This window comes from Cyrtonyx montezumae, unplaced genomic scaffold (assembly GCF_038088225.1).
Source record: "Cyrtonyx montezumae isolate F1298 unplaced genomic scaffold, pur_monq_1.0 scaffold_7, whole genome shotgun sequence".
In the NCBI taxonomy this organism is placed as follows: Eukaryota; Metazoa; Chordata; class Aves; order Galliformes; family Odontophoridae; genus Cyrtonyx; species Cyrtonyx montezumae.
This window is the reverse complement of record NW_027072078.1, coordinates 29,305,730-29,321,304: the sequence shown is the minus strand read 5'-3', so window position 1 is coordinate 29,321,304 and position 15,575 is coordinate 29,305,730. Positions and strand designations below refer to the sequence as shown.

Genomic DNA, 15,575 nt, shown 5'->3' with positions numbered 1-15,575 from the left:
GATGATGAGAATTTGTATTAATTTATAGTCAAATGATAATTAATCTTTATAGATTAATTTAATCTTTATAGATTAAAACATAGTTCAACTAAGTTCTGATCAAGGAAAGAAATAATGACCTGTCTGATTATTCAGTTGAATGCCTCTCATGTACAGAAAAAGTAGCATTGCACATGACAGTACTACTTAGTATGCATCTCACAAACTTCCTGTATTGTAGGATATAAAGTAGTATTACAGCATTTACAGCATACAGCATTTGTGATATGAGTTTAGTCTTTTTCACAGGCAAAATCTGAAAGTTTGTGTAATTAATGCATTTTTTTATATAGTCAAAATAACTAGCACTAAACTTCATATTTAATTTGTGAAGTTCTGTTTGTAAGAAAATGACAGTAGTAACACTATATGTGAAACACGTAGTAGTGGTTAAATAGAAATTAGAAATAAAAAATGGAAGGATGAAAATGTCTTTGAAAAGTAGCAGGGAGCAACTTTATTCTATTATGAACAGACATTCAGATATGGTCTGAAAATCCGGTGAAAATCAAGACTGTAATTTATTTTTAATATTTATATTTAATATTATTTTATGGGATGTTGGCAGAAAAAGTTAAGATTTCAAGCGAGCCCTAGAAGGTTAACCCTTCTGGTTTTTGCCAGTTGTCTTTGAACACTATTTCTCCCTTTACATCTATAACATGTTTCATGGCAAGGATTATGCTAATAGCTCCCACTACGCAGGGGCAGGATGAGGCTGTCTATAGCCAGACAGATGTCCCAATAAATCAGCATAGACCTCCTCTCAGACTTCATTATGCTTCTGATTTGTGACTACCACAGTTTTAACCTGGTGGGTCACTGGGCACTGAACCTGACACTGACCGATAACCCCTGCTTTACTCTAGGAGGGCTAATAAAAAGAGCAGACACAAATCCTGAACGCTGAGCTCCTTCAGTGTTCTTTACAGCCTGGACAGATTTAAAGCAGCCAGGCTGAGACCGAGGAGACGAAAGACGATGTCACGGTGCGCATATCAATTTTACATTTCCTTTACATTTCCATATGTACAATGGGACCCTAGAAGACGTGGGGGCAAAAATTTCTTTTCGTTTCAGAGGGCTACTGTTTATACATGGCAAAAGCATCTGCTGTTGAGCTTTTATTGCTGTAGTTGCAGCCCCCAGTGGGTTAGGTCACGTTTTATAGCTATCTGCTAAAAGAGACCTCTAGCCCAGCTTCACGGATCCTGGTCTTAAAGACCTTCACTAGGTCATTAGTGGAGGTTCCTCACTGTTATGTGGAGATGAAGGCTTTCTTAACAGCTTTTCTTTCTGCTGAGGATCCTACAGTAATTATTTGCACATGAAGAATGATGAAAGAGGAACCATACTTAAATGGTCAGTGGTTCCCGCATTTCTCTATCTTGTTTGAACAAAGTAAACTTAATGGATGTGAGACAAATTCAACTCCCACCATGTAAATCACCAACATTTATCATGGGAGTTACATTAATGTACATCTCGGTGTTATCAGCTTGAACCAGAGCACTGTGTTACTTTAGATTTCTCTGCCTTGCCTTGTCTGGAAATAACTTCAAATAGGACAGAAAAGGGTCAGTGGTGAGTAATTCCCCTGCAGTGGTATTTCTCACATACTCATCTAATGCTCTTTCTAATTCAGCTGACCTGTATTACTCTGTATAATTCTTAATAGCAGAAGCAGATGAAGAAACAATGTGAGAGGCAGAAATTTGCTCCTGCAGCCTCTGCTAATTGACCCTGACAGTAGATCATAATTTTTAATTCTCATCACTTAAGCCAGTGACAGCAATGACTGGTTCTCTTAGCAGAAGAAAGGATTTAAGCAGAAGATGCTTGTCACAATACGCAAGGGTCAGGTCCCGTTCTTAAGAACTTTCACATGAATTTTGCCTCTAGCGCTACTGGAACCAGTTCCAAACCTTCAGTCTGTGTTGGTGAAGGCATTAGGATACACTGCATTTCAGACATGACAATCATAAAATAAATGAAGGATAAATGGCACTTTATTATCATATAACAATAAAGAAATACGCAGAGGGGAAGAACCACAAAATATCACCAACTTCACGTTTTGAAAACAGATTCCTAAATAGATTTGCTCTGCTTTCATCTCCAGCATTAACATGCTTCTATGCTCCTGGGTTTAATGCCTGTGTACTAAAGAGGTGCCAAGTATTAAACAGGTTGCTTTTGCTGTAATCACAAACTTCCACTGGGAGACCGTAATTGCTAACAAGCAACATAGCTCTGTGAGAATTCTTCATGGTGAGCACAGATTAAAATAACAACTGTGATTAGGTTTAAACTGCTTGACTAGAAAAGGACTAATCTTAGGGGAATAAGTTGCATGGCAAAGAAATGAAAAACCCCGTGTATAATATTACAGTAATGAAGGCTGTGAAAAAAAAAACCCACAAATGCTACATCAGCTAAATAAGGTCAAACTCTGCTCAAATATCTTTTTCTTGTCAGGGACTTAGCAACCTGGCCAAAGTGGAAATAAGGTCAAACAATAGACCTTGGGTCTGCCACCTTGTTTTAACCTGTTCTGGAAGCTTCTGAGTAACAAAAGTTGCCTCTGGTCTGTGACGTTCACCTGAATTAAAGACTACATGCAGCTCTTGCCAAATTGCTGTTGTAGCCCAGCAGAGATTGGTTTGGTTTGTAAGAGGAGGTTTCCTTCCCCTTTGCCTCTTGGTTTTCAGTCCTCCATCCTGCCACACCATCTTACCAGTGTTGGTAAAGTAAGGAAAAGGTGTTTTGTGCTATTAGCCATTAGCAGTTGCCTTTCCCTTCTTGGTGTTTTTAGTTATTTTTGTCTGGTTTTGATTTTGTCACATCCCTAGAACACAGATGAATTTAGTATGATATTAGATTTGTAAATTCCCCTCAAACACTGATGTCTTTCTTTCAGGAAATCCTTAGTGGTACAAGGTGAGGCTGGCAGGGACAGACCACAGCTGCTCAGATGTTTCCAACTGTAATTACATTATTGCCTATTTGTTTCTCCAAATCTTGGGCTTCTGAGACATGTAAAAATATCACATAATATATGGACAGAAAACATGTAATGCTATTGAGCTAAGAGATGTTGACAATACTGCTTCAGATGTTCCCTCCTACCAAAGATTAGCATTTGAATATGCAGATTAGGAGACAGCCAATTAATAACATATCTGATTTTTGGCCAAATGTGCTTTTCTTTAGATGAGTGTGAATTTGGATGGTTCAGTGAGCAGTGCATGTGAGCTACCAGGCCACTTTTTGTGGTGCCATTGTACTGGCTGTGAATGAAAAAGACTCGCTTCTTTTCAGTCCCTGGTACAATGTCTGTGTCACCTCACGGTGCTCGCTGATACTTCCATGACAGAACAAGACGAGAGTACTCTGAAAAACAGCCAGGTAGAAAAGCAGACGTAATACTTTTTGTCTTATTATAAATAATATTTTTTGCAGGATCCCAGGAAAGTATGATGAGATAGGTTAAAGATTATAGAGGAACCTTATGTACTCCATAAGCCTGTTCTGAACACTAAAGCAAGGAAAACGTTGGCTAGAAACTACTGCACTTGTGGCAAGATGCCGGAAGAACTGTGCATATAAGTGTACATAAGTTAGCACCATGTTCATATGAAGACTGATCAGTGTTTTAAACAATTAACAAGCAAAATGGATACCTTGTGAAAGCTTACACCTATCAGATGCACCAATCAGTCAAATAAAGTAACTGTCTACAACCAATTACAGTTGATAGTCACTTCATGTGCAATCTTCCTGATCAATAAGTACAGCTACTTTGACAGTAAGTCACTGTAGCAATAATTAGTTGTTTTTTGTTGTTTTTTTTTTTAAGAGAAATTACTAAGTTGACTTCAAATTAAAGGGAAATTGATAACTTGTGGTAAACAAGAAATAGGACTTGGGATGATTTGAGCATAATACATTTGTGAAAAGTATTAATTCTGAACGCTGTACCTCAGCCTGTCCTAAATCTGAGAAAACTGCCATTAGCAGTGTACGTCAGTTCTGCATGAGCTGGGGGTGAAATGTCAAGCCTCAGTTACTGAAGTCATTACAGAAAGGATTTGGAACCATTTGAATACAAAATCATCTTGATACACGCAAGTACCTGGTTATCTGTGCTAAAATGCTCAAATTATAGAATAGCAGACAAAAGATAATGATCTTTAAAAAGCATCTCAGTATGCTCATGTTTATAAAATGAAATAAATTAACCAAAGTTAAATTAAAAATGTTAATAACATTCTGTAATCAATTAGGGACTGGGGTATTTTTGCACAGATGTATGCTTGTCTTAATAGCACGACTGCCCGAACCATGAATTGATTTGTTTCTCTTAAATTAAAAAATAAAAAGCCTGGAGCAAAATATATTCTTTAGATGCATTTGGTAGAATAAGGATCACAAATGTTCCCTACTAAGTTGAAAGGAAAGAAAAAACTCCAGCAGGGAAGTATGAGTAAGGCCTACTTGACATATGGATATTTGTTAAAAGCAAAATGCATGAACAGCCCAGAGTAAATTAGGTCCTCATTGAGATGCTGGGAAATGAAATGTATAATTCTGGCACGGCTCTCTGTTTGTTTTACTTTTCTGTAAAATTGAACTCTTTTGTGTATGCAGATACACCTGTTATTTTGGTGGCTATGTAGGGCTAGAAACAAGAGCCTCTTGGGGCTGATTTTCCCTGCCAGCAGTTTTGCTCCCGTGCCCTGGCCTGGTGCAGGTGGTATCACTGTGTGTGCCCACATGTGGACTAGCCACGTGCTGGTGCCAAGCAGCATCCCAGCTCTCAGTTATGAATCCAAATAATAGATCAAAACACCACCCTACTGGAAACAAATAACAATTAGCTGCTGTTAACACTCAGAGTTTATCTAGTTCAAGTTTAAAATCACACGTCTCCAAATGTAAACATCTCTGTAGGCTGTTTTTATAATTTCATACTGAATACAGTTTTCTGATCCCACTAGTGGCTAGACACAGCCACGGTTACCCATGTTGAATCTTATTTAACTCGTCAGATATTTCCAATGGCTTCACTGAAATTATTAACAGAGCAAGAAGTAATGTGTACGTGTGACAGTGACATTGCCCTGAAGTGTTCCCTGTGACCCAACAGCAGCAGCACCTGCACACTACGACTCTGTTTCCTCATTGGTTAAGGAAAATCCTTGGATTTACATCAAGGTGACAAAGTAAGAATTTGCTCTGCTATAAAACCAGGATTTTTAAACATATTTTATTAATAAGTGGTGCAAGGATGCGGGCTGTAATATGGGAACCTCGGCAAGAGGATTTTCCTAGGGCCCTGGGATGGGTGGGTGGACATGGGAATAGAAAAAGGGACAATTTGTGAATCCATTATTTTAAAGGAATGCCACATCACCGACCTCTTTCACTAATAAAGCAGCCAGAAAAGGGCAGCGCTGATGGCAGTGCTAGAAGAGGCCATTGGGAAAATGCACATGAAGTCATGCAAGCCAGGTTAGCAGCTTTCCTTGCAAATTAGTCCCACTTGTGCAAAAGGAAAGTTAAATAATCACATTTAGCATTTCTACTTCATTTGGTAATGCTCAACCGTTCTTATTTCTGATGAATTACATTAAAGCAAGACTTTACAGGCCCATGTGAGAACAAAGCCTCATTGTTCCAGTCCCTACACAAAGTGAGAAGTGGTTTTCATCTCCTCAGCCCCAAGGATGAAACCAGGAATAACGTAATTCCCTTTTTACAGAGAAAAGTAAAGTTGTAATTATACAAAGTTATGGAGCTTATAGGAAAGATCTGTGCCTAAGCTGGGAGCTGAGCTGCGTTGCTGTGTCCCAGTTTGGTACTAATAAGATTGCATTCCTCATGTCACAGCACTCTGTGCTGTCAGCCTGCTCACTGCTATCTGAGGAAGGAAGTTCCTACAGCACCTCCTGAATCTTTAAAAGGTTTTGCTGCTTAAAACGGGCTCTGTGACAACGCTGTCCTGTGCTCTGCAGCAGGAGAGCATTTTCCTGTGTCTGCGGTTCACAGCACGGTTAGGTGTGGAGAAAGAGCCCTGCTCTTGTCCTTGGCCCCACTCCATGGTATGAAAGTTCATTGCAAAGGATCTTTGTCAGTGGAGGGAGCTTGCAAGGGGAGGAGAGCTCTGCCCTGTTCTCTTGAGACCGTTCATTGTAACACACATCAATGCTTCTGTGCTGGCGCTAAGGATCTTTACTACAGACAAAACAATGGGTGTAGATGTGTGTCTCATCCAGCCCGGCCTTTTAATGGATTAATACTGCTTTAGTTGAGAGCAGGGCACCTGTGCAACAAAAACAATCCTGTGACACTGTCTCTTCCTGTAATTTAACAGGTGAAGTGTGCCCTGACCTCTCACTGCTCCCTTCCTGCTGTCCCCCCAGGCTTCGCAGGCGCTGTGTGGCTCCACATGCTCTGGGTGCATTTTTGCATTCAGATCTGTAGCTGCACACTCATCTGATCTCTTGTTTAGCTCTTGTGTTGACTGCAAGCAGGCAGGAAGAGCCTGGGGAGGTACCTCGCTACTTTCTGAAGCTCTTCTTGAATTTTGTAGGGTTTGGCTGCCCTCCTGTTTGCAGACACTGCACAAGACGCAGACTACGCTTGCCTTCTTACATTAACAAACCATATTTTTCATTGCTTTATTCGTTAATAACAGAGCACCACTATGTCAGTAGTAACCCATACTCTGGGATAGGGCCCATTTGCACATTATTTTTTTTTAATCAGGAATAAATTCCAACACATTCTGCTGTAGGGAAAATATCATGCATTTACAGCATAAGCCTGTGTAAACATTATTGTAATGGGTTCCACTAGGGACAAGGTTTCACATATAAGGCAGTATTCATTAGATATTAAAGACCTGAGCATATTTTTTTCCTACTTAAATCAGCATGGCTCAGAATTTGCAAACTCTTGCTTATGTAGATATTCCCCTGAGATTCTGGAAAAAGAATAACAGCTTGCAAAATACAGTCCTCTTGGTTTTATTACCACCTGATTAGCTAGGCAGAGCCTAGAAACTATAACTTAAATAAGCAAAAAAGTAGAAAACCCAAATTAATCTCTGGCAAAGGTTGGCAGTAAAGAAGGCTCCAGCACTGGCAGGATACTTAGTTTGCTGCAATTTATGTCGCGCCTTTAAAAACAGTGGAGGAATTACCTGACCTGCCTCCTCGTGCTGCCAGGACAGGCACACCCCTGCGCAGCCCAGCCCTGTTACATTGACTCTACTTTGAGGCCACTCTCAGCTTCTCCCTTCAGGTGCATTTCTGACAATGCCATAATAAAACAAATCCCGTTTTTCGTTCACTTCAGTGGAAGCAGATTCTCAGTCCTCTACCAGGCAATCTGAGAGCCTCTTAAGCCCTCTGGAGCAGCACACATGTACGGCGTGGTTCCTGTTAGGCTTCCTGTATTTTTATGATCTTCCATTCTTCCTGGTTGGGGAACAGAGATCAAATACAAAGGAAGGACCCATCTTCCTGTAAGGTCCTGAGAGACAGCGATCCAGAAACACAGATCAAAGCTGTAAGCACTCTGAATCTGTCATCTTTTCTCTAATAACACTACTACAAACACAGGAGTGGCCAAGCACTGCTCCGAGGCCATGCTGGGCATGTCGGGATTTCCTTTCACCTTCTGCAGCATGGAAATGTGCAAATGGCAGCACTTGAACCTCTCCTCTGACATTCAAAATATACACAGAATTCCCACATAGGATCTGAATTTTGAATTACCACTGACATCAATAAAGAACTCGGGCAGTATCTGGCAGGGGCTGAAAGGAAAGCTGTCTGAAAGTGCTGCCAGTCGTGCCATTTCTCAAATGCCAGCATTGTAGTTTTACTATCACTCCAAAGCAGTGGTGAGCAAAGACATGAACGTTGTTTGGAGACCAGTGTATTGTCTGAAAAACGTGTACACTAGGTAAAGTTACAGAAGCCTAGGGACAAGCAATCATGATTTGGAACGTGTGCTTACTGCTGTGTACGAAACTCTGATACTATCAATGAGACACAGAAGAGCAGCATCTGGACTGATAGAAACATGAGCTCAATAAGCATAAAAATACTTTAAAATTGCAATTATACCTTTAAATAATGAATAAATGCTGGCTCTTTTAAATTACAAATCATTTCTAGTTACAGATTAGGATGCAATTCCATTGCTCTTGATTTCGGTAGATGTAAACTCAGTCCTGAAAATAATGAAGGAAATGGAATTTTTTTCCTTCCAGGAGTGGTGACTAATCTAGCATACCTGTAAGCTCATTCTAATGACCTAAAACATGTGGATCTCACTAGGAATTTAAGGTAGTCCTTAAATGAATGCTTTCTATTCAATAAATTACATCTGACAGAAAGATTTGTTGACTAGACTAGAGTGGAACTGTATGATTTCCTGTATTGGACAGGAAAGGACCAATAGTGATCTTCCCACATGGTGAATGCTCACTGCAGTTTGGGTTCCCCAAACAGCACTGGAAAAGGTGCACTAGAGCTGGAAGAGATCAGTGGAGGGCAGAGAAGGGTACCCAGAAGCATGACAGCTGTCATTCGTGGAACAAGGGCTCTCCAGCCTGAAAATGGGGTACCTTAGGCAGGGAATGGCAGATCTGAAAACGTGAGCTGTGTGGCAGAGCAGTGTCTGCTGGTTCCTTCAGTGCAAGAAATTCACAGCATCAGATGCAACTAACAGGTGGCATGTCAAAAAAAACAAAAGAGATTTTTCAGGCAATATGTAATCAAGCTTGAGAGCATCTGCAGCGTGATACTGCGGATTATAAGGGTGTACAAGCTTCAGCTGGAGCCTGGACAAAGTCATGGCAGATTTGTACTGAGAAGTACTGCATGCAGAAGGCCGGGAAGCCTGAGCTCCCCAGTGGTCTCCCCACAGAAAAGCACCTTATCCTTCCCTGGACACCTAGGTATTGTGCCCATCAGAGAAATGATGTGAGCTGCACGAGCCCCTTCGGCCAGATCCAGTGCTGTACTGCGATGTCACCTGTGTCTGAGAACATGCAGCCCCTGCAGCTCCCATTGCTGATTACAGAGCCATCAGAACAGGTGATCTGGATTGATTGTGCAAGCAATAGGTATTATGATGTGAGTGCATTTTATTAGAACATTGGTATTCCTGCTTAAACAGAACATCAGCATATTTTAAACTCGGTAATTAAAACCAACTCTTGGGAGCGTTGTTGAAGGCGTTTCCCTGCACAACAAAGCAATTAAACACATCAACGGGCATTACTTCAGTGCTGTGCAACTGTTTCAGGATCCTGGCTTAAGCCACGACAACCTTGTTCTAATGGAGAGTCAGAATCCATTTGGAGCACCCCAATCAGAGGGATTTAGGGACCTTTTGTCTACCACTCTGCCTAGTTCTCTTCTCACGTTTCTTGCCAGCTTTCTTTCAGAGAGCGTTGCAGCATTTCAGAACTGGAGCTGTAGCTAAATCAGCATGCTGCAGGCTTCATATGTTGCACCATTACATGGCATTAATTCCAGTGACCTCAGTAAATGGAGCTGCTCTGTCTCACAAGGAGAGCCATGGTGGCACTGAGAGCTGCTGTCCTGGGAAGGACACTTTTGCTTTGACAAACTCAAATAATATTTGAGGTTCCCTTTCTATGCTGGAAAAAGCAGTCCCCAGCCTGGAAGAAACTTTATGAACAGACCTGGCTGTTGGCTTATCTAAGACACAATGGTCTGGCTGCAAATAGCACCACCAGAGGAAGAGCCTTCCTCTGCAAAATACACTACTGCCAGTCTGTTGAGTGAAACCGAAGCAGCGTCTCCAAGGGTATATTTCACTTTCAAAAGATGCTTATTCAGGACAGTGCATTGCTCCTTTGCTCAGACACCTCTACAACCAAGAGGCAGAACACCTGCCTGGTTCCTCCAGTGCTTTTCTCACCTCATTACAGTACAGCTCAGGTACAGCTCAGGCCTCCAGTCAGTGTCACGAGGAGCGTGAACTCCGCAGCCTACGTGTCCTACACTCTCATTACTCCCAGCTACCTCATTTCCATCCTATCAGGGTTTTCCCTTCTTGTTTCCGAGACCCTGACCTTCTCCAGTTAAACCAGAGGAGCCTGCCCAAGCTCTTGCTGTCTCTACACTTGGGTCCAACATGTCTGCAAATTCCAAAAGCAGAATCCGAGAATCGCATAACATCCCTACGGATCACCCGAGACCAACTCCTGAAATCACACCGATGCGATGTACGGACTGCTGGACCGCGACGGCCGCACTCTTCGACCTCGGGCTGTCAAGGCGGACCGTCCAGGAGCGGCGTTCCCCACCGCAGCATGACTTGCGAGGCACTCCGGCCGGACCCAACGGCGCAGGCCGTGTCTCCTTCCCACGCTTCCGACGGCCCCGAGTCGGACACTGCGGCGGCGGCAGAGCCCCACGACCCGGGACGAGCGGCCGGCCCCGGCCCCGCCGCCGCAGACAATGGCCGCCCCCGCCCGACACCCCCCCCTCCGCCGCCGCACGGTCGCCGGAGCCATTCAGTCGCGGCCGATCGCGACCGCGGCAGATGGGCAGGATCTGACGGCCCGGCGCTCCGCGGCTGCCCGGGGCCGGGGCGGGCGGCTCGGCGGGAGCCCCCCCCTCCCTCGCCCCCCGCGCGAAGTGCCGCCCCCGCGTGCCGAGCGTCCCACGGCCGCGGAGGGAGCGGGGCACTCCGGAGCGCGACAAAGCGGAGGAGGCGCGCGGGGGGCGGCCCGGGGGGGGGTGGGGGGGAAGCGGCCCCGCACCGCTCATCGAGGCGGCGGCGGCGGCCGGCGCTGCAATCCCCGGGCCCGGCGCGGGCCGCCCCTGGCACCGCAGCATGCCCCACCGGGCAGCAGGTAAGGCGCCGGCCTCGCCCCGCCCCGCCTCGCCTCCTTCACCTGCACGCCGCGCCGCCGCCTCCCTTCCCCCGGCATCCCCTCGCCTTCCCCGGCATCGGCCCGCACGGGCGCGGCCCCGGCACCTGCTCCCGCCCCGCTCCCCGCCCGGCCGCCCTCGCCCCGCCGGGCCCGGCTGCTGCTGCCCGCCGCGCTGGAGGCCCGGGCCTCCCTCCTTCCCTGCCTCCTTCCCTCCCCTCCTTCCCTGCCTCCCTGCCGCCTCCGCCCCGCTGCACGTCAGCCCCTCGGGCAGCTGCGCTCGCGGTCTGAGCCCTGTTGCATCCCGAAGCGGCGGGTTTTCTTCTGGCGGCAGCATCTTAACAAGCCTTGCTGTGATCGTTACCACCTGATAATAGTCATTGTTATTTAATTTAGACTTGTTTGTGTAAATATGTCTTCTCCGCACTGAGCGTGCCGTGCACGAGCGGCTGGTGTTGATGGGAGAAGTTGAGCGGAGCAGAGCTCAGCCACAAAGCGATGGGATGCGCTGGGGGCCTGGGAGGCACCGGGCTGCTGGCTCGGGATGTGGTCCGGCTGCTGGTTCAGCTGCTGGCTCAGCTGGCTCCTAGTATGGTGTTGAAGTCGCTGTCCATCGCCTGAGCAGGGTTTACCCCAGTGGCACTCTTAACTTAAAGCTAGAATAAGCATGCCGTTTCCCCATATAGAATAAGCAAGAAAAAGGTCCGAGCCTCAGAAATAGCGCAGCGTTGCTAGCTCAGTTTATTTAAGGTTCTTTTTCTCCACGATGTTAAACTATTTCAAAGTCATAAATGCCTACTGTAAATTTCTGTCTTAAAAATGGCTGTTTTGGCTAAAACCCTTGTTTATCATCAGAAAAGTTTTTAACAAGTGAAGTACCATTACATAGACAAGTGGTTTACATCGGGAGGTCAGCTGTGTACATTACAGGGTTGAAGATAAGCTGTGTAAGTAAACAGGAGCACGGGGCTCAGTTATTGTGCATGGCCATGGAGATATCGTGGGGCTTTTTCACTAGTTAATAGTGCAGGGCTGCGTGGGAACTGTTTGATCTGCAGGACTTTTGCTTGGCAGCAGTTTACTTAAGGTTATTACACTCTGTTTGGAGACTCATGTTTGCCAGCCATTATTGCATTCTTAGCTCCAGGCTTCCCAGAGTTACAGGTTAGTAGGTCAATAAAAAATTGCACTGAAATGCTGGAATTGACAGGCTGGGTTTTTAAATGCAGTTGGGGAATAATGGTGCAACAATCAAAACTGTAAGGAATTGTTTTTTTTTTTTTCCCTATGTTTTTTGATGCTGGTTAATGGTGAACCAAAAATATCATTTTGCCCTTGAACACTGGGAATGTTTTTCCATTCCTTGTTAACAGAGGAAACAAGTTGTATAAGCCAAGTGCAGAATTCACTGTTGGGATGAAGTGACCAGCAGCCCTGGTGGGGCTTCCCGGCCTCACTGCCTTCACTTGCCAGTACAAGAGTGTGTCATCAGGTCCCTGCTGCTGCAGATTTATGTGTTCTTTTAAAATGTGAAAATGTGCCATGCGGGGAGACGGTATGAAAAAGTATGTCATTAGACTGCAATCGCTTTAAAAGCACCCCAATAAAATCTAGAGTCTTCCAAGGTGAAGCGCTTCCAGACCTTGGTTGCAGAGTGCCTTCCAGGAGCCCGGCCCCGCTGTCTTACTGCCTGAGTGCACACCTGCAGCACGTGCTGTGTCCGTGCTCTGCCAGACACTGGAAGCCGCAGAGAGCCATGTGCACGGAGCAGCTCTGTGTGTGCCATCCCATGCAATTTACGTGCTCAAAGGGAAGCATATGGCCGCCCCGTGCCTGGCTCAGCGTGCGCTGACAATTACGGGTGGATCAGATGTTCGGAGCAGAGGAAAATGAGAAAGACCACAACTTGGAGATGGTTTCAGCAGCTTACGTGCAGTTTGCTGATAGGAGCATCATATCCTTTAGCTCGGGACCACCATCTCTTGTACTTTGTGTACTTTCAGTCTGCTCTCTCTTTGTTTTTGGAGAGCTCCTTCGGAAAATCATTCCTGCCTCGTTTTCCTCACCTGTCTTTGCAGTTGAGTGATGTAGCACTTACTTAATGACAAGCATTTGTTGCCAGAGTGGAGTACAGATGTATATTTAAGTAGGTATTTGGTGATTCCTTCTGAAGCGAAGAACACTCCTTTGCTAGCTGTGCCGTGGTTACTTCTCCTCTCCTGTGCCAAGTTGGGTTCATTGCAGCTCTTGCTGAGCGTTGCAGCTGTGCCACCATTGACTCTAACAGATAATCCCCTGCTCAGTGGCAGAGATGCTCAGCAGCAGAAGCCAGGTGTTGTGTATAAATCCACTTATCACACTGATTAGTTTTCCTTTTAAGACCCTGATTTTGCCACCTGCTTAACCTCAGGGTTGCAGCATTGAAGCGGAGGGGTGGTTCTGCCTGTGAAGCCAAACGTGTGTAGGTGTGTGCAGGATTAGGGCTTGCAAAGAAGTGCTGCTCTAAATGGTGGAAGATCTAAAAAAAGGCCTCTTCTGCTTTGCTCCTCAAGAGTTACGGTAGGTAGTTGTGATTAGTTTGATTATTTATAAAATGCAGCCACATCATGTGATGGAGCTGGCCTGAGACTGGCACTTAAGCAGCATGAATTTTGTTTCTGCTTTTGATTTGTGTGTCCACTGAGGTTTTGGGTTGCTTCTTTGGCCTGAATCTGCACTGTGAAGAAGCTGGGATTGTCAGAGCACTGATGTGGCATTGGCACTGCTCAGAAATCAGATGGTGGAGATGCAGTTGTAGTAGTACTTGTATGATAAGTCAGGCAGGAGCCTGGTAGGAATGAGGTTTGTGCTTCTGTGATGAAGAAAGTCTGGAGGGATTACTGTAGCAAAATACTGTTTATTGTTTCTAGCTCTCTGATATTTAGCTCTCATTTAAATTAAGTAATGACAACTCTGAGACCAAAGAATTAGATAGAATTAGAATATGGATTATTGGAAAGTGGAATAACGGATACAGGCCTAAGCTCATGAGGAGAGTACTGGAAAAAATAATGATCAGGCAATTTTTTTCTTATTTTTTTATTTTAATATATTCAGATGATTTAAATATTAAGAGAAGACTGGATGCTCTGTCAGCAAAACTTGATATGCAAAATTCTTGTAAAAGCCAGAGACCCTGGAGTTCTCTCCTTCTCTACTTCTCCCTTGAAATGAAAATGGGAAGTTGTGGAGTTTTTCAGAAGTGAAGTTTGACAATACAGAAACTAATGGCTCTTAAAGGGGAATCAAATACTTCTACCTCTCTTGCTGTGATGTACGTGCAGACAGTTCACATCTGAAACATAAATTATTCCTCGGAATAATCAAAATGCAAGTAAGGAGGGCAAAAACCAGGTATGGGAAGAAAGTCTGATGTATCACAGGAACAATTTTTTCACCACTGCTGCATATTGTATAAGAACAAAAAGAAACACTCTTTTTTTTCCCCCATTTCTCATCATAGGATCTCCCTTAGGTCTGTGCTGTTCTGACTATCTGATCCAGCCATTTACGACTTACTTTCCGTATATGCCTTTATTCCATTTTCTAATAACTTTCCTTGCATTGTGCCTAACCCCCTTTGAATAGACTCTTGGCTCCTGGTGGCATGTGTTGTTCGAAATAGATAATGCAGCTGTTCTCTCATTACATTTGCTTGAATCCTTAAGGCTTCTCTGTGCCAAGGTTTGCCCATGTTGTTGCTCTAATCTACTTCAGGAAGCTAAAATCTTTGTCCCATTGTATGTTTGCTAAGAAGAAACTTGTGTACCAGTACCTTATGTGAGTGATTTTTGTTGTTGCTGTTGTTCTGAAGATGCTTCACGACTTCAGAATAATAGTTCTGATGTCCTTTGCCATATTTTGTTCCCCTTTCTTTCCCTTCTTTTTTTTTTTTCAATTGCCTGCATGCTTCATTTCTGCCCTCTGTATACATCTGTGTTCCAGTATATGTTGCAAGACTCGGCTATAGAAGCCAAATTTCACTTTGTAGGGTCACAACCCTGCTAACTTGCTGCAGCCTGAAGGATGGCTGTGTCTTTAGTGAGTGAGTAACTGCGTACTGTGCAACAAGCAGAGAATGTAGGCCAAGGCAGTGTAATAAAGTCATCTTCCTGTTGACTTTGGGTTAAGTCCAGAGCTACCAGTTGAGCCCTACTCAACATGTGGTACCTCTTGGCTTTCTTTGCATTGGCAATAAGGTAGTTCCTGGTGGCTGTTGAGAATCAGATTGAGTCATAATCACTCCTACGGTTGTTAATGGGAATTGTACCTAGCAGCTTTTGAACAATTTACAGTGTTGTTTCTGTATTATGCTTGCGTGCTCCAGCTGTCATCCAGGAGCACTGTTTCTTTAGGAGGAAAGCTTCAGACTCACCAGTGATGTGCTCCAGGCTTTATGTCTTGATGCAAGGAAAGCTTTCACCTAAGAGAACTTTAAATTACCAGCGAAAACGCACCCAGTGGGTTAAAATGTGGTAGAACATCTCTAAAAACAAAGGTCAGAGAGAGAAACTACAGAGTATAAGGAAAAAGAAGTTGGTTGGTGAGAAGCTGATTTATTTTGAATCCCAGA

At 44.3% G+C, this 15,575-nt stretch overlaps 1 protein-coding gene across 2 annotated transcripts in view; it reads left to right on the top strand.

Annotated features, from left to right (window-relative positions):
- The window catches only part of NCKAP5 (NCK associated protein 5), a 332,220-nt gene that overhangs the window by 110,486 nt on the left and 206,159 nt on the right, over positions 1-15,575 (top strand). Inside the window, exon 1 of one of the 2 annotated variants that reach the window (XM_065750320.1) lies at positions 10,796-10,945. The exons of the other annotated variant lie outside the window; for it this stretch is intronic. The gene's annotated coding sequence lies outside the window, so the exon portion shown is untranslated. Of the gene's footprint in view, positions 1-10,795; positions 10,946-15,575 lie in introns of those variants that run through there. 2 annotated transcript variants of the gene reach the window in all.